Source organism: Rhinolophus sinicus, unplaced genomic scaffold (genome assembly GCF_057876585.1).
Source record: "Rhinolophus sinicus isolate RSI-liver-muscle unplaced genomic scaffold, RSI-T2T HiC_scaffold_19, whole genome shotgun sequence".
NCBI classification, from domain to species: domain Eukaryota; kingdom Metazoa; phylum Chordata; class Mammalia; order Chiroptera; family Rhinolophidae; genus Rhinolophus; species Rhinolophus sinicus.
This window is the reverse complement of record NW_028290710.1, coordinates 1,003,166-1,029,247: the sequence shown is the minus strand read 5'-3', so window position 1 is coordinate 1,029,247 and position 26,082 is coordinate 1,003,166. Positions and strand designations below refer to the sequence as shown.

Here is a 26,082-nt window from a genome sequence, read left to right as displayed (position 1 = left end):
CAGCACCGCGCTCCCCATCCCCGCCGCCAGTGCTGCCCTGTTCCCCACCCCCGCCCCCGCCGCCGCCATTGCCGCACTCCCTCAATCTCCCTCCTCTGCTCTCCCCGCCTCCAGCACCGCCATCTCCCCCGCCTCCGCCCCAGCCCCCGCCGCCGCCGCCGCCACCATCGCCATACTCCCTCAATCTCCCGCCTCTGCTCTCCCGGCCTCCTCCGCCCGCCGCCGCCGCCGCCGCCGCCGCCGCCGCCGCCGCCGCCCCCCCCTCCGCAGCCGCCCAAGCCGCCGCCGCGGGGTCCTCCCACAACTCCCAAGCCCAGGGTTGCCTGCTGGTGCAGGCCTCCCCCAGCCTTGGGGGTGCGGTTGTTGGTAAACCTGGTGGCGGTAGGGGGGCGGGGTGTATGGCGGTCTGGGTCCGGGGAGTCCCAGGATGCCAGAGTTCCACGAATTCTGGCACCATCAGGGAAGTGGCAGTGTCCCATGGAGCCTCGGGTGGCGCGAAGGGGCCTCGCTGCCGGCCAGGAGTAGCCCGCCGCCCACGCCTGGGGCATTCGGAAGAGGCGGGGAGCCGGACTGGGAGGGGGACGCGGTGCTGGCAGAGCCGGCCAGCAGGTCGATGCTCACCACCGGAGCCGCGCATCTGCATGGCGCGCGCTCACGAGGCAGGCCGGGAGCAGGCTCTTGGGGCGCGGGGAGCCGAGTCCCATCGTCTATGGCCGTACCACCCTGAACGCGCCCGATCTCCTCTGATCTCGGGAGCTAAGCAGGGAGGGGCCTGGTTAGTGCTTGGATGGGAGACCGCCTGGGAATACCTGTAGGCTTTTGCTCGCCTCTCCTTTTGCGCCGCCGCCCCTGCGTGGCTCCCTCCGAACCCCTGCCGCCCCTTGCCCCTCTGCAGCCGCCCATCCAGCCGAAGGTCCCCCTGGCCAGAGGCCGGTCAGCCACCCGGCGCTACAAGCTGGCAGCCCCGGCCGCACACCAGGCCCGTCGGCCAGGGCTCACCCCCACACCCTCTTCTTAGTCCTCTTCGCCGAGGCAGGCAGTCAGCCAGCAGCAGTTAGCCGAGCCTGTGTCTCCGCCGGCAGGCACCTCTCCCCACACCCCCGCGCGCCCCCTCCCATCGCCCACAAGAGCCAGGAACCCTCCCTTCCCGCAGTGGCCCCAACACACAGGGTACAAAGAGCCGGGACAAAGCAGGGGACTGAGGGAGCAGCACCCCAACACACCGCACGCCCTCGGACTCCAGGAGAGACCACCACAAGGGGAAGTGCAGGCACGCAGGCACACAACACTCTCAACCAGGGTGCCTGTGGGCTGCCACTCTCCTCCCGCGGGGCGGGGGGTTCCTGGGCGGGGCTCGGAGCCCACTGGCCCTCCCGCCCGGCCCGGGGGCTTCAAGGGTGACTTTCAATGCCCGGGCACTGCCTCCTTAGTGGAGCCCAGCCACGGGCATGACCACACTTCGGTTGAGAAGCTGCCACTTCAAAGCAGCGTCAGTGCGTCTGTCCCAGTCCGTGTGCCCGCTTGTGCGTCCCTCCCCCCTCCCCCACCCCATGTCTCTCTGGCTCTGTGACGTGCCTGTTGGGCTCTGGCTCTGGCTCAGGAGCTCTCTCCCCGCGTGCCAGCCCCCTCTTTCTCTGTCTCTGTCCATGTCTCTCTGTATGTCTAGGTACATACAGGTACATATAGGTGTATATTTCGATCTCGCTCCCTCTTTCTCCTCCTCCCGTTCTCTCTGTCGGTCCCTGTCCTGCGGGGACTCTAGTCCCTCTGCCCGCACAAGAACGCAGGATATGGCGAGGCCAAGAGGGAACACCAACAGAGCCACGGATAGGGGGCTCATAGCACTATGTCTCACGGGCGGCTGGCTCGGAGACACGGCAAGCCGGAGCCGCCCGATCCCCAACCTGTCGGCCGCTTCTCTGCCAACCCACCGACACACCGCCCGTCGACCCGCCAAGCGGGCCCACTGCAATCCGCGCCCCTCTGCAATTTGCAGTCCACCATCCGCGCTTCCTAGCTTGGCCACCGCAGCTCCTCCGGTGGCCAGTGGCCAATTGGCAACAGCTGATGGCCAAGCGGTCACAGCTGATGACCATGCAGCCCCCAAGCAGCACCCCTCCACGCGAGGCCCAGAGCCTGGAGAGTGCTCTCTGCGAGTCTGTCCCCACAGTCCCCGTCTGTCTCTCTCCGCCTCTCTCTTGCTCCGTCTCTGGCCTTCTCTCATCCTCTCTCTCACCTCCCTGGGTCAGGAGAGGTGACGTGTAGCCAGTGAAGGGACCGGACATCGGGCGGGGCTCCGGTCGCTGACGAGGGTTCCAGGGCCCAGACTGAAGGCTTGTGACGAAGGGTGGCTGCAGACTGGAGATGCTGCACCCTGGTGGCGCGGGTGGCTCTCCCTGGCTTTGGGCCTGTGGATGGGTCCGGTCAGGGCCAGGGCCTGGGTTGCACGTCCCTAGGGCCGGAGGGGACTGAGAGGACCCTGCGACCCCCTCGGTGGCCCTGAGAGGTGGGGACAGCACAGCAGCAAGGGGGGTGTGCGGTTGTGTGGCTGGGGGGAGATTTGAGGGGTTGGGGTAGGGGGACGGGGTAAAAGCCCTTCGGGGCCTGGGGAGGCCCAGGATGCCAGGGCGCCCAGACATATGTCACAGTCAGGGAAGTGACAGAGGCCCGTGGAGCCACTGGGGGGCGCGAAGGTGCCTCGCTGCGGGCCAGGAGTAGCCCGTCGCCCACACCAGCGGCGTCCGGAGGAGGCGGGGAGCGGGCGGGAGCCGCTCAGGCAGACGTGCTCGCCACCCTAGCGGCCCAGCAGCACGGCGCGCGCGGTCAGAGGCAGGCCGGGAGCAGGCTCTTGGGGCGCGGGGAGCCGGGTCCCAGCGTCTAGGGCCATACCACCCTGAACGCGCCCGATCTCCTCTGATCTCGGGAGCTAAGCAGGGCGGGGCCTGGTTAGTACTTGGATGGGAGACCGCCTGGGAATAGCTGCAGGCTTTTGCTCGCCTCTCCTTTTGCGCCGCCGCCCCGGCGTGGCTCCCTCCGAACCCCTGCCGCACCTTGCCCCTCTGCAGCCGCCCAGGCAGCCGAAGGTCCCCCTGGCCAGAGGAGGGTCAGTCGCCCAGCACTACAAGCTCGCATCCCCGGCCGCACACCAGGCCTGTCGGCCAGGGCTCCCCCCCACTCCCTCTTCTTAGTGCTCTTCGCCAAGGCAGGCCCTCAGCCTGCAGCAGTCAGCCGCCTCTCGGTCGCCGCCACCGCCATCGCAGGGCTCCCTCTCGCTCCCCGACCCTGCCGCCGCCGCAACCCCCAACGCCCAAGCCCAGGGCTGCCTGCCGGCGCAGGCCTCCACCAGGCTCTCTCCATCCCAGGACGTGCCGGTGCTTTGCACCTCTCCCCGAGCCCAGGGCACGCCCATCCCTGCGCCTGCCCTCGGGTCCCGACACACACGATCGGCGTGACCTCGGGCAAACGGGACGCCCACACGCCCCGCCCCACCGGAGTCTTCTGTCTCCGCTGGCAGGCACCTCGCCCCACACCCCCGCGCGCCCCTCCCGTCTCCCACAAGAGCCAGGAGCCCTCCCTTCCCGCCGGCCACGGTGTCCCTGAAACACAGGGCACAAAGAGCCGGGACAAACCAGGGGACGGCGGGAGCAGCACCCCAACACACCACGCGACATCGACTCCAGGGGAGACCACCACAAGGGCAGAGCAGGCACGCAGGCACACAACCCTCACAACCAGGGTGCCTGGGGGCTGCCACCCTCCTCCCGCGGGCGGGTGCCTGGGCGGGGCTCAGAGACCACAGGCCCTCCGGAGACCCTGGCGGGCCGCCCCGGAGGCTTCAATGGTGACTGCCAACGCCAGGGCAATGCCTCCTTAGAGGAGCCCAGCCCCGGGCACGACCACACTCCGGTGGAGGAGCCGCCACTTCAACACAGCCTCAGTGCGTCTGTAACACTCCGTGTGCCCGCCTGTGCGTCCCTCCCACCCTCCCCCACCCCATATCTGTCAGGCTCTGAGAGGTGCCTGTTGGGCCCTGGCTCTGGCTCAGGAGCTCTCTCCCCGCGTGCCAGCCCCCTCTTTCTCTGTCTCTGTCCATGTCTCTCTGTATGTCTAGATACATACATGTACATATACGTGTATATTTCCATCTCGCTCCCTCTTACTCCTCCTCCCGTTCTGTCTGTCTGTCCCTGTCCTGCGGGGACTCTAGCCCCTCTGCCCGCACAAGAATGCAGGATTTGGCGAGGCCAAGAGGGAACACCAACAGACCACGGATAGGGGGCTCATAGCACCATGTCTCACGGGCGGCTGGCTTGGAGACTCGGCAAGCCGGAGCCGCCCGATCCCCAGCCTGCCGGCCGATTCTCTGCCAACCAACAGACCCGCCAACTTACCGACCCACCAAGCCGGCCAACTGCAGTCCGCGCCCCTCTGCAATTTGCAGTCCACAATCCGCGCTTCCTAGCTTGGCCACCGCAGCTCTGCCGGTGGCCAATGGCCAACTGGCAACAGCTGATGGCCAAGCGGTCACGGCTGATATCCATGCAGCCCCCACGCAGCACCCCTCCACGCGAGGCCCAGAGCCTGGAAAGTGCTCTCTGCGAGTCTGTCCCCACAGTCCCCGTCGGTCTCTCTCCGCCTCTCTCTTGCTCTGTCTCTGGCCTTCTCTCATCCTCTCTCTCACCTCCCTGGGTCAGGAGAGGTGACGTGTAGCCAGTGAAGTGAACAGTGATCGGGCGGGACGCCGGTCGCTGACGAGGGGCGAGAACCCAGAAAGAAGGCTGTGTGAGGAAGGGTGGCGGCGGACTGGAGGTGCTGCCCCCTGGTGGCGGGTGGCTCTCCCTGGCTTTGGGCCAGTGGGTGGGGCCGGCCAGGGCCAGGGCCTGGGTTGCACGTCCCTAGGGTGGAGGGGACTGAGAGGACCCTGCGACCCCCTCGGTGGCCCTGAGAGGTGGGGACAGCACAGCAGCAAGGGGGGTGTGCGGTTGTGGGGCTGGGGGGAGATGAGAGGGGTTGGGGTAGGGGGGCGGGGTAAAAGCCCTTCGGGGCCTGGGGAGGCCCAGGATGCCAGGGCGCCCAGACATATGTCACAGTCAGGGAAGTGACGGAGGCCCGTTAGAGCCACTGGGGGGCGCGAAGGGGCCTCGCTGCGGGCCAGGAGTAGCCCGTCGCCCACACCAGCGGCGTCCGGAGGAGGCGGGGAGCTGGCGGGAGGCGCTCGGGCAGACGTGCTCGCCACCCGAGCGGCCCAGCAGCATGGCGTGCGCTCAGAAGCAGGTCGGGAGCAGGCTCTTGGAGTGCCGGGAGCCGGGTCCCAGCGCCTAAGGCCACACCACCCTGCACGCGCCAGATCTCGTCTGATCTCGGGAGCTAAGCAGGGAGGGGCCTGGTTAGTACTTGGATGGGAGACCGCCTGGGAATAGCTGCAGGCTTTTGCTCGCCTCTCCTTTTGCATCGCCGCCCCGGCGTGGCTCCCTGCGAACCCCTGCCGCCCCTTGCCTCTCTGCAGCCGCCCAGCCAGCCGAAGGTCCCCCTGACCAGCAGAGGGTTAGCCGCCAGGCACTACAAGCTGGCAGCCCCGGCCGCACACCAGGCCCGTCGGCCAGGGCTCCCCCGCACACCCTCTTCTCAGTCCTCTTCAGTCCCGGAGGCTGTCATCTCGATCCCTTCGCCGACCTTCGATCGCCGCCACCGCCAACAGCGCTGCCCTCGCCCCCGCCGCCACCGCCAAATCCGCCGCCATCACCGCGCTCCCCACACCCCCCTCCAGCGCTGCCCTCACCCCTGCCCCCGCCCTCGCCACCGCCATCGCTGTACTGCTTCAATCTCCCGCCTCTGCTCTCCCCTCCTCCGCCGCCAGCACCGCCCTCTTCCCCGCTACCGCCGCCGCCGCCGGCGCCAACCCTCCCCGCGCCCAGCGCCCGCCGACACAGCCCCCAACGCTGCCGCCGCCTCCATCACCGACCTCGCAACCCTCCCGCGCCGCTGCCGCCGACGCCGCCAACGCTGCTCGCGATCAGCCCCCGCTTCTCCCGCCGCCGCCGCCAGGATCACCGCGCTCCCCACCCCCTCCGCCAGCGCTGCCCTCGCCCCCTCCCCCGCCCCCGCCGCCGCCATCGCCGTACTCCCTCAAACTCCCTCCTCTGCTCTCTCCCCCTTGGCCGCCAGCACCGCGCTCCCCATCCCCGCCGCCAGTGCTGCCCTGTTCCCCACCCCCGCCCCCGCCGCCGCCATTGCCGCACTCCCTCAATCTCCCTCCTCTGCTCTCCCCGCCTCCAGCACCGCCATCTCCCCCGCCTCCGCCCCAGCCCCCGCCGCCGCCGCCGCCACCATCGCCATACTCCCTCAATCTCCCGCCTCTGCTCTCCCGGCCTCCTCCGCCCCCGCCGCCGCCGCCGCCGCCGCCGCCGCCGCCGCCGCCGCCGCCCCCCCCTCCGCAGCCGCCCAAGCCGCCGCCGCGGGGTCCTCCCACAACTCCCAAGCCCAGGGTTGCCTGCTGGTGCAGGCCTCCCCCAGCCTTGGGGGTGCGGTTGTTGGTAAACCTGGTGGCGGTAGGGGGGCGGGGTGTATGGCGGTCTGGGTCCGGGGAGTCCCAGGATGCCAGAGTTCCACGAATTCTGGCACCATCAGGGAAGTGGCAGTGTCCCATGGAGCCTCGGGTGGCGCGAAGGGGCCTCGCTGCCGGCCAGGAGTAGCCCGCCGCCCACGCCTGGGGCATTCGGAAGAGGCGGGGAGCCGGACTGGGAGGGGGACGCGGTGCTGGCAGAGCCGGCCAGCAGGTCGATGCTCACCACCGGAGCCGCGCATCTGCATGGCGCGCGCTCACGAGGCAGGCCGGGAGCAGGCTCTTGGGGCGCGGGGAGCCGAGTCCCATCGTCTATGGCCGTACCACCCTGAACGCGCCCGATCTCCTCTGATCTCGGGAGCTAAGCAGGGAGGGGCCTGGTTAGTGCTTGGATGGGAGACCGCCTGGGAATACCTGTAGGCTTTTGCTCGCCTCTCCTTTTGCGCCGCCGCCCCTGCGTGGCTCCCTCCGAACCCCTGCCGCCCCTTGCCCCTCTGCAGCCGCCCATCCAGCCGAAGGTCCCCCTGGCCAGAGGCCGGTCAGCCACCCGGCGCTACAAGCTGGCAGCCCCGGCCGCACACCAGGCCCGTCGGCCAGGGCTCACCCCCACACCCTCTTCTTAGTCCTCTTCGCCGAGGCAGGCAGTCAGCCAGCAGCAGTTAGCCGAGCCTGTGTCTCCGCCGGCAGGCACCTCTCCCCACACCCCCGCGCGCCCCCTCCCATCGCCCACAAGAGCCAGGAACCCTCCCTTCCCGCAGTGGCCCCAACACACAGGGTACAAAGAGCCGGGACAAAGCAGGGGACTGAGGGAGCAGCACCCCAACACACCGCACGCCCTCGGACTCCAGGAGAGACCACCACAAGGGGAAGTGCAGGCACGCAGGCACACAACACTCTCAACCAGGGTGCCTGTGGGCTGCCACTCTCCTCCCGCGGGGCGGGGGGTTCCTGGGCGGGGCTCGGAGCCCACTGGCCCTCCCGCCCGGCCCGGGGGCTTCAAGGGTGACTTTCAATGCCCGGGCACTGCCTCCTTAGTGGAGCCCAGCCACGGGCATGACCACACTTCGGTTGAGAAGCTGCCACTTCAAAGCAGCGTCAGTGCGTCTGTCCCAGTCCGTGTGCCCGCTTGTGCGTCCCTCCCCCCTCCCCCACCCCATGTCTCTCTGGCTCTGTGACGTGCCTGTTGGGCTCTGGCTCTGGCTCAGGAGCTCTCTCCCCGCGTGCCAGCCCCCTCTTTCTCTGTCTCTGTCCATGTCTCTCTGTATGTCTAGGTACATACAGGTACATATAGGTGTATATTTCGATCTCGCTCCCTCTTTCTCCTCCTCCCGTTCTCTCTGTCGGTCCCTGTCCTGCGGGGACTCTAGTCCCTCTGCCCGCACAAGAACGCAGGATATGGCGAGGCCAAGAGGGAACACCAACAGAGCCACGGATAGGGGGCTCATAGCACTATGTCTCACGGGCGGCTGGCTCGGAGACACGGCAAGCCGGAGCCGCCCGATCCCCAACCTGTCGGCCGCTTCTCTGCCAACCCACCGACACACCGCCCGTCGACCCGCCAAGCGGGCCCACTGCAATCCGCGCCCCTCTGCAATTTGCAGTCCACCATCCGCGCTTCCTAGCTTGGCCACCGCAGCTCCTCCGGTGGCCAGTGGCCAATTGGCAACAGCTGATGGCCAAGCGGTCACAGCTGATGACCATGCAGCCCCCAAGCAGCACCCCTCCACGCGAGGCCCAGAGCCTGGAGAGTGCTCTCTGCGAGTCTGTCCCCACAGTCCCCGTCTGTCTCTCTCCGCCTCTCTCTTGCTCCGTCTCTGGCCTTCTCTCATCCTCTCTCTCACCTCCCTGGGTCAGGAGAGGTGACGTGTAGCCAGTGAAGGGACCGGACATCGGGCGGGGCTCCGGTCGCTGACGAGGGTTCCAGGGCCCAGACTGAAGGCTTGTGACGAAGGGTGGCTGCAGACTGGAGATGCTGCACCCTGGTGGCGCGGGTGGCTCTCCCTGGCTTTGGGCCTGTGGATGGGTCCGGTCAGGGCCAGGGCCTGGGTTGCACGTCCCTAGGGCCGGAGGGGACTGAGAGGACCCTGCGACCCCCTCGGTGGCCCTGAGAGGTGGGGACAGCACAGCAGCAAGGGGGGTGTGCGGTTGTGTGGCTGGGGGGAGATTTGAGGGGTTGGGGTAGGGGGACGGGGTAAAAGCCCTTCGGGGCCTGGGGAGGCCCAGGATGCCAGGGCGCCCAGACATATGTCACAGTCAGGGAAGTGACAGAGGCCCGTGGAGCCACTGGGGGGCGCGAAGGTGCCTCGCTGCGGGCCAGGAGTAGCCCGTCGCCCACACCAGCGGCGTCCGGAGGAGGCGGGGAGCGGGCGGGAGCCGCTCAGGCAGACGTGCTCGCCACCCTAGCGGCCCAGCAGCACGGCGCGCGCGGTCAGAGGCAGGCCGGGAGCAGGCTCTTGGGGCGCGGGGAGCCGGGTCCCAGCGTCTAGGGCCATACCACCCTGAACGCGCCCGATCTCCTCTGATCTCGGGAGCTAAGCAGGGCGGGGCCTGGTTAGTACTTGGATGGGAGACCGCCTGGGAATAGCTGCAGGCTTTTGCTCGCCTCTCCTTTTGCGCCGCCGCCCCGGCGTGGCTCCCTCCGAACCCCTGCCGCACCTTGCCCCTCTGCAGCCGCCCAGGCAGCCGAAGGTCCCCCTGGCCAGAGGAGGGTCAGTCGCCCAGCACTACAAGCTCGCATCCCCGGCCGCACACCAGGCCTGTCGGCCAGGGCTCCCCCCCACTCCCTCTTCTTAGTGCTCTTCGCCAAGGCAGGCCCTCAGCCTGCAGCAGTCAGCCGCCTCTCGGTCGCCGCCACCGCCATCGCAGGGCTCCCTCTCGCTCCCCGACCCTGCCGCCGCCGCAACCCCCAACGCCCAAGCCCAGGGCTGCCTGCCGGCGCAGGCCTCCACCAGGCTCTCTCCATCCCAGGACGTGCCGGTGCTTTGCACCTCTCCCCGAGCCCAGGGCACGCCCATCCCTGCGCCTGCCCTCGGGTCCCGACACACACGATCGGCGTGACCTCGGGCAAACGGGACGCCCACACGCCCCGCCCCACCGGAGTCTTCTGTCTCCGCTGGCAGGCACCTCGCCCCACACCCCCGCGCGCCCCTCCCGTCTCCCACAAGAGCCAGGAGCCCTCCCTTCCCGCCGGCCACGGTGTCCCTGAAACACAGGGCACAAAGAGCCGGGACAAACCAGGGGACGGCGGGAGCAGCACCCCAACACACCACGCGACATCGACTCCAGGGGAGACCACCACAAGGGCAGAGCAGGCACGCAGGCACACAACCCTCACAACCAGGGTGCCTGGGGGTGCCACTCTCCTCCCGCGGGCGGGTGCCTGGGCGGGGCTCAGAGACCACAGGCCCTCCGGAGACCCTGGCGGGCCGCCCCGGAGGCTTCAATGGTGACTGCCAACGCCAGGGCAATGCCTCCTTAGAGGAGCCCAGCCCCGGGCACGACCACACTCCGGTGGAGGAGCCGCCACTTCAACACAGCCTCAGTGCGTCTGTAACACTCCGTGTGCCCGCCTGTGCGTCCCTCCCACCCTCCCCCACCCCATATCTGTCAGGCTCTGAGAGGTGCCTGTTGGGCCCTGGCTCTGGCTCAGGAGCTCTCTCCCCGCGTGCCAGCCCCCTCTTTCTCTGTCTCTGTCCATGTCTCTCTGTATGTCTAGATACATACATGTACATATACGTGTATATTTCCATCTCGCTCCCTCTTACTCCTCCTCCCGTTCTGTCTGTCTGTCCCTGTCCTGCGGGGACTCTAGCCCCTCTGCCCGCACAAGAATGCAGGATTTGGCGAGGCCAAGAGGGAACACCAACAGACCACGGATAGGGGGCTCATAGCACCATGTCTCACGGGCGGCTGGCTTGGAGACTCGGCAAGCCGGAGCCGCCCGATCCCCAGCCTGCCGGCCGATTCTCTGCCAACCAACAGACCCGCCAACTTACCGACCCACCAAGCCGGCCAACTGCAGTCCGCGCCCCTCTGCAATTTGCAGTCCACAATCCGCGCTTCCTAGCTTGGCCACCGCAGCTCTGCCGGTGGCCAATGGCCAACTGGCAACAGCTGATGGCCAAGCGGTCACGGCTGATATCCATGCAGCCCCCACGCAGCACCCCTCCACGCGAGGCCCAGAGCCTGGAAAGTGCTCTCTGCGAGTCTGTCCCCACAGTCCCCGTCGGTCTCTCTCCGCCTCTCTCTTGCTCTGTCTCTGGCCTTCTCTCATCCTCTCTCTCACCTCCCTGGGTCAGGAGAGGTGACGTGTAGCCAGTGAAGTGAACAGTGATCGGGCGGGACGCCGGTCGCTGACGAGGGGCGAGAACCCAGAAAGAAGGCTGTGTGAGGAAGGGTGGCGGCGGACTGGAGGTGCTGCCCCCTGGTGGCGGGTGGCTCTCCCTGGCTTTGGGCCAGTGGGTGGGGCCGGCCAGGGCCAGGGCCTGGGTTGCACGTCCCTAGGGTGGAGGGGACTGAGAGGACCCTGCGACCCCCTCGGTGGCCCTGAGAGGTGGGGACAGCACAGCAGCAAGGGGGGTGTGCGGTTGTGGGGCTGGGGGGAGATGAGAGGGGTTGGGGTAGGGGGGCGGGGTAAAAGCCCTTCGGGGCCTGGGGAGGCCCAGGATGCCAGGGCGCCCAGACATATGTCACAGTCAGGGAAGTGACGGAGGCCCGTTAGAGCCACTGGGGGGCGCGAAGGGGCCTCGCTGCGGGCCAGGAGTAGCCCGTCGCCCACACCAGCGGCGTCCGGAGGAGGCGGGGAGCTGGCGGGAGGCGCTCGGGCAGACGTGCTCGCCACCCGAGCGGCCCAGCAGCATGGCGTGCGCTCAGAAGCAGGTCGGGAGCAGGCTCTTGGAGTGCCGGGAGCCGGGTCCCAGCGCCTAAGGCCACACCACCCTGCACGCGCCAGATCTCGTCTGATCTCGGGAGCTAAGCAGGGAGGGGCCTGGTTAGTACTTGGATGGGAGACCGCCTGGGAATAGCTGCAGGCTTTTGCTCGCCTCTCCTTTTGCATCGCCGCCCCGGCGTGGCTCCCTGCGAACCCCTGCCGCCCCTTGCCTCTCTGCAGCCGCCCAGCCAGCCGAAGGTCCCCCTGACCAGCAGAGGGTTAGCCGCCAGGCACTACAAGCTGGCAGCCCCGGCCGCACACCAGGCCCGTCGGCCAGGGCTCCCCCGCACACCCTCTTCTCAGTCCTCTTCAGTCCCGGAGGCTGTCATCTCGATCCCTTCGCCGACCTTCGATCGCCGCCACCGCCAACAGCGCTGCCCTCGCCCCCGCCGCCACCGCCAAATCCGCCGCCATCACCGCGCTCCCCACACCCCCCTCCAGCGCTGCCCTCACCCCTGCCCCCGCCCTCGCCACCGCCATCGCTGTACTGCTTCAATCTCCCGCCTCTGCTCTCCCCTCCTCCGCCGCCAGCACCGCCCTCTTCCCCGCTACCGCCGCCGCCGGCGCCAACCCTCCCCGCGCCCAGCGCCCGCCGACACAGCCCCCAACGCTGCCGCCGCCTCCATCGCCGACCTCGCAACCCTCCCGCGCCGCTGCCGCCGACGCCGCCAACGCTGCTCGCGATCAGCCCCCGCTTCTCCCGCCGCCGCCGCCAGGATCACCGCGCTCCCCACCCCCTCCGCCAGCGCTGCCCTCGCCCCCTCCCCCGCCCCCGCCGACGCCATCGCCGTACTCCCTCAAACTCCCTCCTCTGCTCTCCCCACCTCGGCCGCCAGCACCGCGCTCCCCATCCCCGCCGCCAGTGCTGCCCTGTTCCCCACCCCCGCCCCCGCCGCCGCCATTGCCGCACTCCCTCAATCTCCCTCCTCTGCTCTCCCCGCCTCCAGCACCGCCATCTCCCCCGCCTCCGCCCCAGCCCCCGCCGCCGCCGCCGCCACCATCGCCATACTCCCTCAATCTCCCGCCTCTGCTCTCCCGGCCTCCTCCGCCCCCGCCGCCGCCGCCGCCGCCGCCGCCGCCGCCGCCGCCGCCGCCCCCCCCTCCGCAGCCGCCCAAGCCGCCTCCGCGGGGTCCTCCCACAACTCCCAAGCCCAGGGTTGCCTGCTGGTGCAGGCCTCCCCCAGCCTTGGGGGTGCGGTTGTTGGTAAACCTGGTGGCGGTAGGGGGGGCGGGGTGTATGGCGGTCTGGGTCCGGGGAGTCCCAGGATGCCAGAGTTCCACGAATTCTGGCACCATCAGGGAAGTGGCAGTGTCCCATGGAGCCTCGGGTGGCGCGAAGGGGCCTCGCTGCCGGCCAGGAGTAGCCCGCCGCCCACGCCTGGGGCATTCGGAAGAGGCGGGGAGCCGGACTGGGAGGGGGACGCGGTGCTGGCAGAGCCGGCCAGCATGTCGATGCTCACCACCGGAGCCGCGCATCTGCATGGCGCGCGCTCACGAGGCAGGCCGGGAGCAGGCTCTTGGGGCGCGGGGAGCCGAGTCCCATCGTCTATGGCCGTACCACCCTGAACGCGCCCGATCTCCTCTGATCTCGGGAGCTAAGCAGGGAGGGGCCTGGTTAGTGCTTGGATGGGAGACCGCCTGGGAATACCTGTAGGCTTTTGCTCGCCTCTCCTTTTGCGCCGCCGCCCCTGCGTGGCTCCCTCCGAACCCCTGCCGCCCCTTGCCCCTCTGCAGCCGCCCATCCAGCCGAAGGTCCCCCTGGCCAGAGGCCGGTCAGCCACCCGGCGCTACAAGCTGGCAGCCCCGGCCGCACACCAGGCCCGTCGGCCAGGGCTCACCCCCACACCCTCTTCTTAGTCCTCTTCGCCGAGGCAGGCAGTCAGCCAGCAGCAGTTAGCCGAGCCTGTGTCTCCGCCGGCAGGCACCTCTCCCCACACCCCCGCGCGCCCCCTCCCATCGCCCACAAGAGCCAGGAACCCTCCCTTCCCGCAGTGGCCCCAACACACAGGGTACAAAGAGCCGGGACAAAGCAGGGGACTGAGGGAGCAGCACCCCAACACACCGCACGCCCTCGGACTCCAGGAGAGACCACCACAAGGGGAAGTGCAGGCACGCAGGCACACAACACTCTCAACCAGGGTGCCTGTGGGCTGCCACTCTCCTCCCGCGGGGCGGGGGGTTCCTGGGCGGGGCTCGGAGCCCACTGGCCCTCCCGCCCGGCCCGGGGGCTTCAAGGGTGACTTTCAATGCCCGGGCACTGCCTCCTTAGTGGAGCCCAGCCACGGGCATGACCACACTTCGGTTGAGAAGCTGCCACTTCAAAGCAGCGTCAGTGCGTCTGTCCCAGTCCGTGTGCCCGCTTGTGCGTCCCTCCCCCCTCCCCCACCCCATGTCTCTCTGGCTCTGTGACGTGCCTGTTGGGCTCTGGCTCTGGCTCAGGAGCTCTCTCCCCGCGTGCCAGCCCCCTCTTTCTCTGTCTCTGTCCATGTCTCTCTGTATGTCTAGGTACATACAGGTACATATAGGTGTATATTTCGATCTCGCTCCCTCTTTCTCCTCCTCCCGTTCTCTCTGTCGGTCCCTGTCCTGCGGGGACTCTAGTCCCTCTGCCCGCACAAGAACGCAGGATATGGCGAGGCCAAGAGGGAACACCAACAGAGCCACGGATAGGGGGCTCATAGCACTATGTCTCACGGGCGGCTGGCTCGGAGACACGGCAAGCCGGAGCCGCCCGATCCCCAACCTGTCGGCCGCTTCTCTGCCAACCCACCGACACACCGCCCGTCGACCCGCCAAGCGGGCCCACTGCAATCCGCGCCCCTCTGCAATTTGCAGTCCACCATCCGCGCTTCCTAGCTTGGCCACCGCAGCTCCTCCGGTGGCCAGTGGCCAATTGGCAACAGCTGATGGCCAAGCGGTCACAGCTGATGACCATGCAGCCCCCAAGCAGCACCCCTCCACGCGAGGCCCAGAGCCTGGAGAGTGCTCTCTGCGAGTCTGTCCCCACAGTCCCCGTCTGTCTCTCTCCGCCTCTCTCTTGCTCCGTCTCTGGCCTTCTCTCATCCTCTCTCTCACCTCCCTGGGTCAGGAGAGGTGACGTGTAGCCAGTGAAGGGACCGGACATCGGGCGGGGCTCCGGTCGCTGACGAGGGTTCCAGGGCCCAGACTGAAGGCTTGTGACGAAGGGTGGCTGCAGACTGGAGATGCTGCACCCTGGTGGCGCGGGTGGCTCTCCCTGGCTTTGGGCCTGTGGATGGGTCCGGTCAGGGCCAGGGCCTGGGTTGCACGTCCCTAGGGCCGGAGGGGACTGAGAGGACCCTGCGACCCCCTCGGTGGCCCTGAGAGGTGGGGACAGCACAGCAGCAAGGGGGGTGTGCGGTTGTGTGGCTGGGGGGAGATTTGAGGGGTTGGGGTAGGGGGACGGGGTAAAAGCCCTTCGGGGCCTGGGGAGGCCCAGGATGCCAGGGCGCCCAGACATATGTCACAGTCAGGGAAGTGACAGAGGCCCGTGGAGCCACTGGGGGGCGCGAAGGTGCCTCGCTGCGGGCCAGGAGTAGCCCGTCGCCCACACCAGCGGCGTCCGGAGGAGGCGGGGAGCGGGCGGGAGCCGCTCAGGCAGACGTGCTCGCCACCCTAGCGGCCCAGCAGCACGGCGCGCGCGGTCAGAGGCAGGCCGGGAGCAGGCTCTTGGGGCGCGGGGAGCCGGGTCCCAGCGTCTAGGGCCATACCACCCTGAACGCGCCCGATCTCCTCTGATCTCGGGAGCTAAGCAGGGCGGGGCCTGGTTAGTACTTGGATGGGAGACCGCCTGGGAATAGCTGCAGGCTTTTGCTCGCCTCTCCTTTTGCGCCGCCGCCCCGGCGTGGCTCCCTCCGAACCCCTGCCGCACCTTGCCCCTCTGCAGCCGCCCAGGCAGCCGAAGGTCCCCCTGGCCAGAGGAGGGTCAGTCGCCCAGCACTACAAGCTCGCATCCCCGGCCGCACACCAGGCCTGTCGGCCAGGGCTCCCCCCCACTCCCTCTTCTTAGTGCTCTTCGCCAAGGCAGGCCCTCAGCCTGCAGCAGTCAGCCGCCTCTCGGTCGCCGCCACCGCCATCGCAGGGCTCCCTCTCGCTCCCCGACCCTGCCGCCGCCGCAACCCCCAACGCCCAAGCCCAGGGCTGCCTGCCGGCGCAGGCCTCCACCAGGCTCTCTCCATCCCAGGACGTGCCGGTGCTTTGCACCTCTCCCCGAGCCCAGGGCACGCCCATCCCTGCGCCTGCCCTCGGGTCCCGACACACACGATCGGCGTGACCTCGGGCAAACGGGACGCCCACACGCCCCGCCCCACCGGAGTCTTCTGTCTCCGCTGGCAGGCACCTCGCCCCACACCCCCGCGCGCCCCTCCCGTCTCCCACAAGAGCCAGGAGCCCTCCCTTCCCGCCGGCCACGGTGTCCCTGAAACACAGGGCACAAAGAGCCGGGACAAACCAGGGGACGGCGGGAGCAGCACCCCAACACACCACGCGACATCGACTCCAGGGGAGACCACCACAAGGGCAGAGCAGGCACGCAGGCACACAACCCTCACAACCAGGGTGCCTGGGGGCTGCCACCCTCCTCCCGCGGGCGGGTGCCTGGGCGGGGCTCAGAGACCACAGGCCCTCCGGAGACCCTGGCGGGCCGCCCCGGAGGCTTCAATGGTGACTGCCAACGCCAGGGCAATGCCTCCTTAGAGGAGCCCAGCCCCGGGCACGACCACACTCCGGTGGAGGAGCCGCCACTTCAACACAGCCTCAGTGCGTCTGTAACACTCCGTGTGCCCGCCTGTGCGTCCCTCCCACCCTCCCCCACCCCATATCTGTCAGGCTCTGAGAGGTGCCTGTTGGGCCCTGGCTCTGGCTCAGGAGCTCTCTCCCCGCGTGCCAGCCCCCTCTTTCTCTGTCTCTGTCCATGTCTCTCTGTATGTCTAGATACATACATGTACATATACGTGTATATTTCCATCTCGCTCCCTCTTACTCCTCCTCCCGTTCTGTCTGTCTGTCCCTGTCCTGCGGGGACTCTAGCCCCTCTGCCCGCACAAGAATGCAGGATTTGGCGAGGCCAAGAGGGAACACCAACAGACCACGGATAGGGGGCTCATAGCACCATGTCTCACGGGCGGCTGGCTTGGAGACTCGGCAAGCCGGAGCCGCCCGATCCCCAGCCTGCCGGCCGATTCTCTGCCAACCAACAGACCCGCCAACTTACCGACCCACCAAGCCGGCCAACTGCAGTCCGCGCCCCTCTGCAATTTGCAGTCCACAATCCGCGCTTCCTAGCTTGGCCACCGCAGCTCTGCCGGTGGCCAATGGCCAACTGGCAACAGCTGATGGCCAAGCGGTCACGGCTGATATCCATGCAGCCCCCACGCAGCACCCCTCCACGCGAGGCCCAGAGCCTGGAAAGTGCTCTCTGCGAGTCTGTCCCCACAGTCCCCGTCGGTCTCTCTCCGCCTCTCTCTTGCTCTGTCTCTGGCCTTCTCTCATCCTCTCTCTCACCTCCCTGGGTCAGGAGAGGTGACGTGTAGCCAGTGAAGTGAACAGTGATCGGGCGGGACGCCGGTCGCTGACGAGGGGCGAGAACCCAGAAAGAAGGCTGTGTGAGGAAGGGTGGCGGCGGACTGGAGGTGCTGCCCCCTGGTGGCGGGTGGCTCTCCCTGGCTTTGGGCCAGTGGGTGGGGCCGGCCAGGGCCAGGGCCTGGGTTGCACGTCCCTAGGGTGGAGGGGACTGAGAGGACCCTGCGACCCCCTCGGTGGCCCTGAGAGGTGGGGACAGCACAGCAGCAAGGGGGGTGTGCGGTTGTGGGGCTGGGGGGAGATGAGAGGGGTTGGGGTAGGGGGGCGGGGTAAAAGCCCTTCAGGGCCTGGGGAGGCCCAGGATGCCAGGGCGCCCAGACATATGTCACAGTCAGGGAAGTGACGGAGGCCCGTTAGAGCCACTGGGGGGCGCGAAGGGGCCTCGCTGCGGGCCAGGAGTAGCCCGTCGCCCACACCAGCGGCGTCCGGAGGAGGCGGGGAGCTGGCGGGAGGCGCTCGGGCAGACGTGCTCGCCACCCGAGCGGCCCAGCAGCATGGCGTGCGCTCAGAAGCAGGTCGGGAGCAGGCTCTTGGAGTGCCGGGAGCCGGGTCCCAGCGCCTAAGGCCACACCACCCTGCACGCGCCAGATCTCGTCTGATCTCGGGAGCTAAGCAGGGAGGGGCCTGGTTAGTACTTGGATGGGAGACCGCCTGGGAATAGCTGCAGGCTTTTGCTCGCCTCTCCTTTTGCATCGCCGCCCCGGCGTGGCTCCCTGCGAACCCCTGCCGCCCCTTGCCTCTCTGCAGCCGCCCAGCCAGCCGAAGGTCCCCCTGACCAGCAGAGGGTTAGCCGCCAGGCACTACAAGCTGGCAGCCCCGGCCGCACACCAGGCCCGTCGGCCAGGGCTCCCCCGCACACCCTCTTCTCAGTCCTCTTCAGTCCCGGAGGCTGTCATCTCGATCCCTTCGCCGACCTTCGATCGCCGCCACCGCCAACAGCGCTGCCCTCGCCCCCGCCGCCACCGCCAAATCCGCCGCCATCACCGCGCTCCCCACACCCCCCTCCAGCGCTGCCCTCACCCCTGCCCCCGCCCTCGCCACCGCCATCGCTGTACTGCTTCAATCTCCCGCCTCTGCTCTCCCCTCCTCCGCCGCCAGCACCGCCCTCTTCCCCGCTACCGCCGCCGCCGCCGGCGCCAACCCTCCCCGCGCCCAGCGCCCGCCGACACAGCCCCCAACGCTGCCGCCGCCTCCATCACCGACCTCGCAACCCTCCCGCGCCGCTGCCGCCGACGCCGCCAACGCTGCTCGCGATCAGCCCCCGCTTCTCCCGCCGCCGCCGCCAGGATCACCGCGCTCCCCACCCCCTCCGCCAGCGCTGCCCTCGCCCCCTCCCCCGCCCCCGCCGCCGCCATCGCCGTACTCCCTCAAACTCCCTCCTCTGCTCTCTCCCCCTTGGCCGCCAGCACCGCGCTCCCCATCCCCGCCGCCAGTGCTGCCCTGTTCCCCACCCCCGCCCCCGCCGCCGCCATTGCCGCACTCCCTCAATCTCCCTCCTCTGCTCTCCCCGCCTCCAGCACCGCCATCTCCCCCGCCTCCGCCCCAGCCCCCGCCGCCGCCGCCGCCACCATCGCCATACTCCCTCAATCTCCCGCCTCTGCTCTCCCGGCCTCCTCCGCCCCCGCCGCCGCCGCCGCCGCCGCCGCCGCCGCCGCCGCCGCCGCCCCCCCCTCCGCAGCCGCCCAAGCCGCCGCCGCGGGGTCCTCCCACAACTCCCAAGCCCAGGGTTGCCTGCTGGTGCAGGCCTCCCCCAGCCTTGGGGGTGCGGTTGTTGGTAAACCTGGTGGCGGTAGGGGGGCGGGGTGTATGGCGGTCTGGGTCCGGGGAGTCCCAGGATGCCAGAGTTCCACGAATTCTGGCACCATCAGGGAAGTGGCAGTGTCCCATGGAGCCTCGGGTGGCGCGAAGGGGCCTCGCTGCCGGCCAGGAGTAGCCCGCCGCCCACGCCTGGGGCATTCGGAAGAGGCGGGGAGCCGGACTGGGAGGGGGACGCGGTGCTGGCAGAGCCGGCCAGCAGGTCGATGCTCACCACCGGAGCCGCGCATCTGCATGGCGCGCGCTCACGAGGCAGGCCGGGAGCAGGCTCTTGGGGCGCGGGGAGCCGAGTCCCATCGTCTATGGCCGTACCACCCTGAACGCGCCCGATCTCCTCTGATCTCGGGAGCTAAGCAGGGAGGGGCCTGGTTAGTGCTTGGATGGGAGACCGCCTGGGAATACCTGTAGGCTTTTGCTCGCCTCTCCTTTTGCGCCGCCGCCCCTGCGTGGCTCCCTCCGAACCCCTGCCGCCCCTTGCCCCTCTGCAGCCGCCCATCCAGCCGAAGGTCCCCCTGGCCAGAGGCCGGTCAGCCACCCGGCGCTACAAGCTGGCAGCCCCGGCCGCACACCAGGCCCGTCGGCCAGGGCTCACCCCCACACCCTCTTCTTAGTCCTCTTCGCCGAGGCAGGCAGTCAGCCAGCAGCAGTTAGCCGAGCCTGTGTCTCCGCCGGCAGGCACCTCTCCCCACACCCCCGCGCGCCCCCTCCCATCGCCCACAAGAGCCAGGAACCCTCCCTTCCCGCAGTGGCCCCAACACACAGGGTACAAAGAGCCGGGACAAAGCAGGGGACTGAGGGAGCAGCACCCCAACACACCGCACGCCCTCGGACTCCAGGAGAGACCACCACAAGGGGAAGTGCAGGCACGCAGGCACACAACACTCTCAACCAGGGTGCCTGTGGGCTGCCACTCTCCTCCCGCGGGGCGGGGGGTTCCTGGGCGGGGCTCGGAGCCCACTGGCCCTCCCGCCCGGCCCGGGGGCTTCAAGGGTGACTTTCAATGCCCGGGCACTGCCTCCTTAGTGGAGCCCAGCCACGGGCATGACCACACTTCGGTTGAGAAGCTGCCACTTCAAAGCAGCGTCAGTGCGTCTGTCCCAGTCCGTGTGCCCGCTTGTGCGTCCCTCCCCCCTCCCCCACCCCATGTCTCTCTGGCTCTGTGACGTGCCTGTTGGGCTCTGGCTCTGGCTCAGGAGCTCTCTCCCCGCGTGCCAGCCCCCTCTTTCTCTGTCTCTGTCCATGTCTCTCTGTATGTCTAGGTACATACAGGTACATATAGGTGTATATTTCGATCTCGCTCCCTCTTTCTCCTCCTCCCGTTCTCTCTGTCGGTCCCTGTCCTGCGGGGACTCTAGTCCCTCTGCCCGCACAAGAACGCAGGATATGGCGAGGCCAAGAGGGAACACCAACAGAGCCACGGATAGGGGGCTCATAGCACTATGTCTCACGGGCGGCTGGCTCGGAGACACGGCAAGCCGGAGCCGCCCGATCCCCAACCTGTCGGCCGCTTCTCTGCCAACCCACCGACACACCGCCCGTCGACCCGCCAAGCGGGCCCACTGCAATCCGCGCCCCTCTGCAATTTGCAGTCCACCATCCGCGCTTCCTAGCTTGGCCACCGCAGCTCCTCCGGTGGCCAGTGGCCAATTGGCAACAGCTGATGGCCAAGCGGTCACAGCTGAATACCATGCAGCCCCCAAGCAGCACCCCTCCACGCGAGGCCCAGAGCCTGGAGAGTGCTCTCTGCGAGTCTGTCCCCACAGTCCCCGTCTGTCTCTCTCCGCCTCTCTCTTGCTCCGTCTCTGGCCTTCTCTCATCCTCTCTCTCACCTCCCTGGGTCAGGAGAGGTGACGTGTAGCCAGTGAAGGGACCGGACATCGGGCGGGGCTCCGGTCGCTGACGAGGGTTCCAGGGCCCAGACTGAAGGCTTGTGACGAAGGGTGGCTGCAGACTGGAGATGCTGCACCCTGGTGGCGCGGGTGGCTCTCCCTGGCTTTGGGCCTGTGGATGGGTCCGGTCAGGGCCAGGGCCTGGGTTGCACGTCCCTAGGGCCGGAGGGGACTGAGAGGACCCTGCGACCCCCTCGGTGGCCCTGAGAGGTGGGGACAGCACAGCAGCAAGGGGGGTGTGCGGTTGTGTGGCTGGGGGGAGATTTGAGGGGTTGGGGTAGGGGGACGGGGTAAAAGCCCTTCGGGGCCTGGGGAGGCCCAGGATGCCAGGGCGCCCAGACATATGTCACAGTCAGGGAAGTGACAGAGGCCCGTGGAGCCACTGGGGGGCGCGAAGGTGCCTCGCTGCGGGCCAGGAGTAGCCCGTCGCCCACACCAGCGGCGTCCGGAGGAGGCGGGGAGCGGGCGGGAGCCGCTCAGGCAGACGTGCTCGCCACCCTAGCGGCCCAGCAGCACGGCGCGCGCGGTCAGAGGCAGGCCGGGAGCAGGCTCTTGGGGCGCGGGGAGCCGGGTCCCAGCGTCTAGGGCCATACCACCCTGAACGCGCCCGATCTCCTCTGATCTCGGGAGCTAAGCAGGGCGGGGCCTGGTTAGTACTTGGATGGGAGACCGCCTGGGAATAGCTGCAGGCTTTTGCTCGCCTCTCCTTTTGCGCCGCCGCCCCGGCGTGGCTCCCTCCGAACCCCTGCCGCACCTTGCCCCTCTGCAGCCGCCCAGGCAGCCGAAGGTCCCCCTGGCCAGAGGAGGGTCAGTCGCCCAGCACTACAAGCTCGCATCCCCGGCCGCACACCAGGCCTGTCGGCCAGGGCTCCCCCCCACTCCCTCTTCTTAGTGCTCTTCGCCAAGGCAGGCCCTCAGCCTGCAGCAGTCAGCCGCCTCTCGGTCGCCGCCACCGCCATCGCAGGGCTCCCTCTCGCTCCCCGACCCTGCCGCCGCCGCAACCCCCAACGCCCAAGCCCAGGGCTGCCTGCCGGCGCAGGCCTCCACCAGGCTCTCTCCATCCCAGGACGTGCCGGTGCTTTGCACCTCTCCCCGAGCCCAGGGCACGCCCATCCCTGCGCCTGCCCTCGGGTCCCGACACACACGATCGGCGTGACCTCGGGCAAACGGGACGCCCACACGCCCCGCCCCACCGGAGTCTTCTGTCTCCGCTGGCAGGCACCTCGCCCCACACCCCCGCGCGCCCCTCCCGTCTCCCACAAGAGCCAGGAGCCCTCCCTTCCCGCCGGCCACGGTGTCCCTGAAACACAGGGCACAAAGAGCCGGGACAAACCAGGGGACGGCGGGAGCAGCACCCCAACACACCACGCGACATCGACTCCAGGGGAGACCACCACAAGGGCAGAGCAGGCACGCAGGCACACAACCCTCACAACCAGGGTGCCTGGGGGCTGCCACCCTCCTCCCGCGGGCGGGTGCCTGGGCGGGGCTCAGAGACCACAGGCCCTCCGGAGACCCTGGCGGGCCGCCCCGGAGGCTTCAATGGTGACTGCCAACGCCAGGGCAATGCCTCCTTAGAGGAGCCCAGCCCCGGGCACGACCACACTCCGGTGGAGGAGCCGCCACTTCAACACAGCCTCAGTGCGTCTGTAACACTCCGTGTGCCCGCCTGTGCGTCCCTCCCACCCTCCCCCACCCCATATCTGTCAGGCTCTGAGAGGTGCCTGTTGGGCCCTGGCTCTGGCTCAGGAGCTCTCTCCCCGCGTGCCAGCCCCCTCTTTCTCTGTCTCTGTCCATGTCTCTCTGTATGTCTAGATACATACATGTACATATACGTGTATATTTCCATCTCGCTCCCTCTTACTCCTCCTCCCGTTCTGTCTGTCTGTCCCTGTCCTGCGGGGACTCTAGCCCCTCTGCCCGCACAAGAATGCAGGATTTGGCGAGGCCAAGAGGGAACACCAACAGACCACGGATAGGGGGCTCATAGCACCATGTCTCACGGGCGGCTGGCTTGGAGACTCGGCAAGCCGGAGCCGCCCGATCCCCAGCCTGCCGGCCGATTCTCTGCCAACCAACAGACCCGCCAACTTACCGACCCACCAAGCCGGCCAACTGCAGTCCGCGCCCCTCTGCAATTTGCAGTCCACAATCCGCGCTTCCTAGCTTGGCCACCGCAGCTCTGCCGGTGGCCAATGGCCAACTGGCAACAGCTGATGGCCAAGCGGTCACGGCTGATATCCATGCAGCCCCCACGCAGCACCCCTCCACGCGAGGCCCAGAGCCTGGAAAGTGCTCTCTGCGAGTCTGTCCCCACAGTCCCCGTCGGTCTCTCTCCGCCTCTCTCTTGCTCTGTCTCTGGCCTTCTCTCATCCTCTCTCTCACCTCCCTGGGTCAGGAGAGGTGACGTGTAGCCAGTGAAGTGAACAGTGATCGGGCGGGACGCCGGTCGCTGACGAGGGGCGAGAACCCAGAAAGAAGGCTGTGTGAGGAAGGGTGGCGGCGGACTGGAGGTGCTGCCCCCTGGTGGCGGGTGGCTCTCCCTGGCTTTGGGCCAGTGGGTGGGGCCGGCCAGGGCCAGGGCCTGGGTTGCACGTCCCTAGGGTGGAGGGGACTGAGAGGACCCTGCGACCCCCTCGGTGGCCCTGAGAGGTGGGGACAGCACAGCAGCAAGGGGGGTGTGCGGTTGTGGGGCTGGGGGGAGATGAGAGGGGTTGGGGTAGGGGGGCGGGGTAAAAGCCCTTCGGGGCCTGGGGAGGCCCAGGATGCCAGGGCGCCCAGACATATGTCACAGTCAGGGAAGTGACGGAGGCCCGTTAGAGCCACTGGGGGGCGCGAAGGGGCCTCGCTGCGGGCCAGGAGTAGCCCGTCGCCCACACCAGCGGCGTCCGGAGGAGGCGGGGAGCTGGCGGGAGGCGCTCGGGCAGACGTGCTCGCCACCCGAGCGGCCCAGCAGCATGGCGTGCGCTCAGAAGCAGGTCGGGAGCAGGCTCTTGGAGTGCCGGGAGCCGGGTCCCAGCGCCTAAGGCCACACCACCCTGCACGCGCCAGATCTCGTCTGATCTCGGGAGCTAAGCAGGGAGGGGCCTGGTTAGTACTTGGATGGGAGACCGCCTGGGAATAGCTGCAGGCTTTTGCTCGCCTCTCCTTTTGCATCGCCGCCCCGGCGTGGCTCCCTGCGAACCCCTGCCGCCCCTTGCCTCTCTGCAGCCGCCCAGCCAGCCGAAGGTCCCCCTGACCAGCAGAGGGTTAGCCGCCAGGCACTACAAGCTGGCAGCCCCGGCCGCACACCAGGCCCGTCGGCCAGGGCTCCCCCGCACACCCTCTTCTCAGTCCTCTTCAGTCCCGGAGGCTGTCATCTCGATCCCTTCGCCGACCTTCGATCGCCGCCACCGCCAACAGCGCTGCCCTCGCCCCCGCCGCCACCGCCAAATCCGCCGCCATCACCGCGCTCCCCACACCCCCCTCCAGCGCTGCCCTCACCCCTGCCCCCGCCCTCGCCACCGCCATCGCTGTACTGCTTCAATCTCCCGCCTCTGCTCTCCCCTCCTCCGCCGCCAGCACCGCCCTCTTCCCCGCTACCGCCGCCGCCGCCGGCGCCAACCCTCCCCGCGCCCAGCGCCCGCCGACACAGCCCCCAACGCTGCCGCCGCCTCCATCACCGACCTCGCAACCCTCCCGCGCCGCTGCCGCCGACGCCGCCAACGCTGCTCGCGATCAGCCCCCGCTTCTCCCGCCGCCGCCGCCAGGATCACCGCGCTCCCCACCCCCTCCGCCAGCGCTGCCCTCGCCCCCTCCCCCGCCCCCGCCGCCGCCATCGCCGTACTCCCTCAAACTCCCTCCTCTGCTCTCTCCCCCTTGGCCGCCAGCACCGCGCTCCCCATCCCCGCCGCCAGTGCTGCCCTGTTCCCCACCCCCGCCCCCGCCGCCGCCATTGCCGCACTCCCTCAATCTCCCTCCTCTGCTCTCCCCGCCTCCAGCACCGCCATCTCCCCCGCCTCCGCCCCAGCCCCCGCCGCCGCCGCCGCCACCATCGCCATACTCCCTCAATCTCCCGCCTCTGCTCTCCCGGCCTCCTCCGCCCCCGCCGCCGCCGCCGCCGCCGCCGCCGCCGCCGCCGCCGCCGCCCCCCCCTCCGCAGCCGCCCAAGCCGCCGCCGCGGGGTCCTCCCACAACTCCCAAGCCCAGGGTTGCCTGCTGGTGCAGGCCTCCCCCAGCCTTGGGGGTGCGGTTGTTGGTAAACCTGGTGGCGGTAGGGGGGCGGGGTGTATGGCGGTCTGGGTCCGGGGAGTCCCAGGATGCCAGAGTTCCACGAATTCTGGCACCATCAGGGAAGTGGCAGTGTCCCATGGAGCCTCGGGTGGCGCGAAGGGGCCTCGCTGCCGGCCAGGAGTAGCCCGCCGCCCACGCCTGGGGCATTCGGAAGAGGCGGGGAGCCGGACTGGGAGGGGGACGCGGTGCTGGCAGAGCCGGCCAGCAGGTCGATGCTCACCACCGGAGCCGCGCATCTGCATGGCGCGCGCTCACGAGGCAGGCCGGGAGCAGGCTCTTGGGGCGCGGGGAGCCGAGTCCCATCGTCTATGGCCGTACCACCCTGAACGCGCCCGATCTCCTCTGATCTCGGGAGCTAAGCAGGGAGGGGCCTGGTTAGTGCTTGGATGGGAGACCGCCTGGGAATACCTGTAGGCTTTTGCTCGCCTCTCCTTTTGCGCCGCCGCCCCTGCGTGGCTCCCTCCGAACCCCTGCCGCCCCTTGCCCCTCTGCAGCCGCCCATCCAGCCGAAGGTCCCCCTGGCCAGAGGCCGGTCAGCCACCCGGCGCTACAAGCTGGCAGCCCCGGCCGCACACCAGGCCCGTCGGCCAGGGCTCACCCCCACACCCTCTTCTTAGTCCTCTTCGCCGAGGCAGGCAGTCAGCCAGCAGCAGTTAGCCGAGCCTGTGTCTCCGCCGGCAGGCACCTCTCCCCACACCCCCGCGCGCCCCCTCCCATCGCCCACAAGAGCCAGGAACCCTCCCTTCCCGCAGTGGCCCCAACACACAGGGTACAAAGAGCCGGGACAAAGCAGGGGACTGAGGGAGCAGCACCCCAACACACCGCACGCCCTCGGACTCCAGGAGAGACCACCACAAGGGGAAGTGCAGGCACGCAGGCACACAACACTCTCAACCAGGGTGCCTGTGGGCTGCCACTCTCCTCCCGCGGGGCGGGGGGTTCCTGGGCGGGGCTCGGAGCCCACTGGCCCTCCCGCCCGGCCCGGGGGCTTCAAGGGTGACTTTCAATGCCCGGGC

At 69.0% G+C, this 26,082-nt stretch overlaps 13 pseudogenes; all 13 read left to right on the top strand.

The window, feature by feature from the left end:
* Positions 1-705: 705 nt before the first annotated feature.
* On the top strand, positions 706-825 carry LOC148754443 (5S ribosomal RNA; annotated as a pseudogene).
* Positions 826-2,875: 2,050 nt separating this feature from the next.
* LOC148754442 (5S ribosomal RNA) lies at positions 2,876-2,995 on the top strand (annotated as a pseudogene).
* A 2,321-nt stretch (positions 2,996-5,316) lies between these two features.
* LOC148754441 (5S ribosomal RNA) lies at positions 5,317-5,436 on the top strand (annotated as a pseudogene).
* A 1,436-nt stretch (positions 5,437-6,872) lies between these two features.
* On the top strand, positions 6,873-6,992 carry LOC148754440 (5S ribosomal RNA; annotated as a pseudogene).
* Positions 6,993-9,042: 2,050 nt separating this feature from the next.
* LOC148754439 (5S ribosomal RNA) lies at positions 9,043-9,162 on the top strand (annotated as a pseudogene).
* Positions 9,163-11,482: 2,320 nt separating this feature from the next.
* Positions 11,483-11,602, top strand: LOC148754438 (5S ribosomal RNA; annotated as a pseudogene).
* Positions 11,603-13,036: 1,434 nt separating this feature from the next.
* LOC148754437 (5S ribosomal RNA) lies at positions 13,037-13,156 on the top strand (annotated as a pseudogene).
* Positions 13,157-15,206: 2,050 nt separating this feature from the next.
* On the top strand, positions 15,207-15,326 carry LOC148754436 (5S ribosomal RNA; annotated as a pseudogene).
* A 2,321-nt stretch (positions 15,327-17,647) lies between these two features.
* LOC148754435 (5S ribosomal RNA) lies at positions 17,648-17,767 on the top strand (annotated as a pseudogene).
* A 1,436-nt stretch (positions 17,768-19,203) lies between these two features.
* On the top strand, positions 19,204-19,323 carry LOC148754434 (5S ribosomal RNA; annotated as a pseudogene).
* Positions 19,324-21,373: 2,050 nt separating this feature from the next.
* Positions 21,374-21,493, top strand: LOC148754433 (5S ribosomal RNA; annotated as a pseudogene).
* A 2,321-nt stretch (positions 21,494-23,814) lies between these two features.
* LOC148754432 (5S ribosomal RNA) lies at positions 23,815-23,934 on the top strand (annotated as a pseudogene).
* Positions 23,935-25,370: 1,436 nt separating this feature from the next.
* Positions 25,371-25,490, top strand: LOC148754431 (5S ribosomal RNA; annotated as a pseudogene).
* Positions 25,491-26,082: the final 592 nt, after the last annotated feature.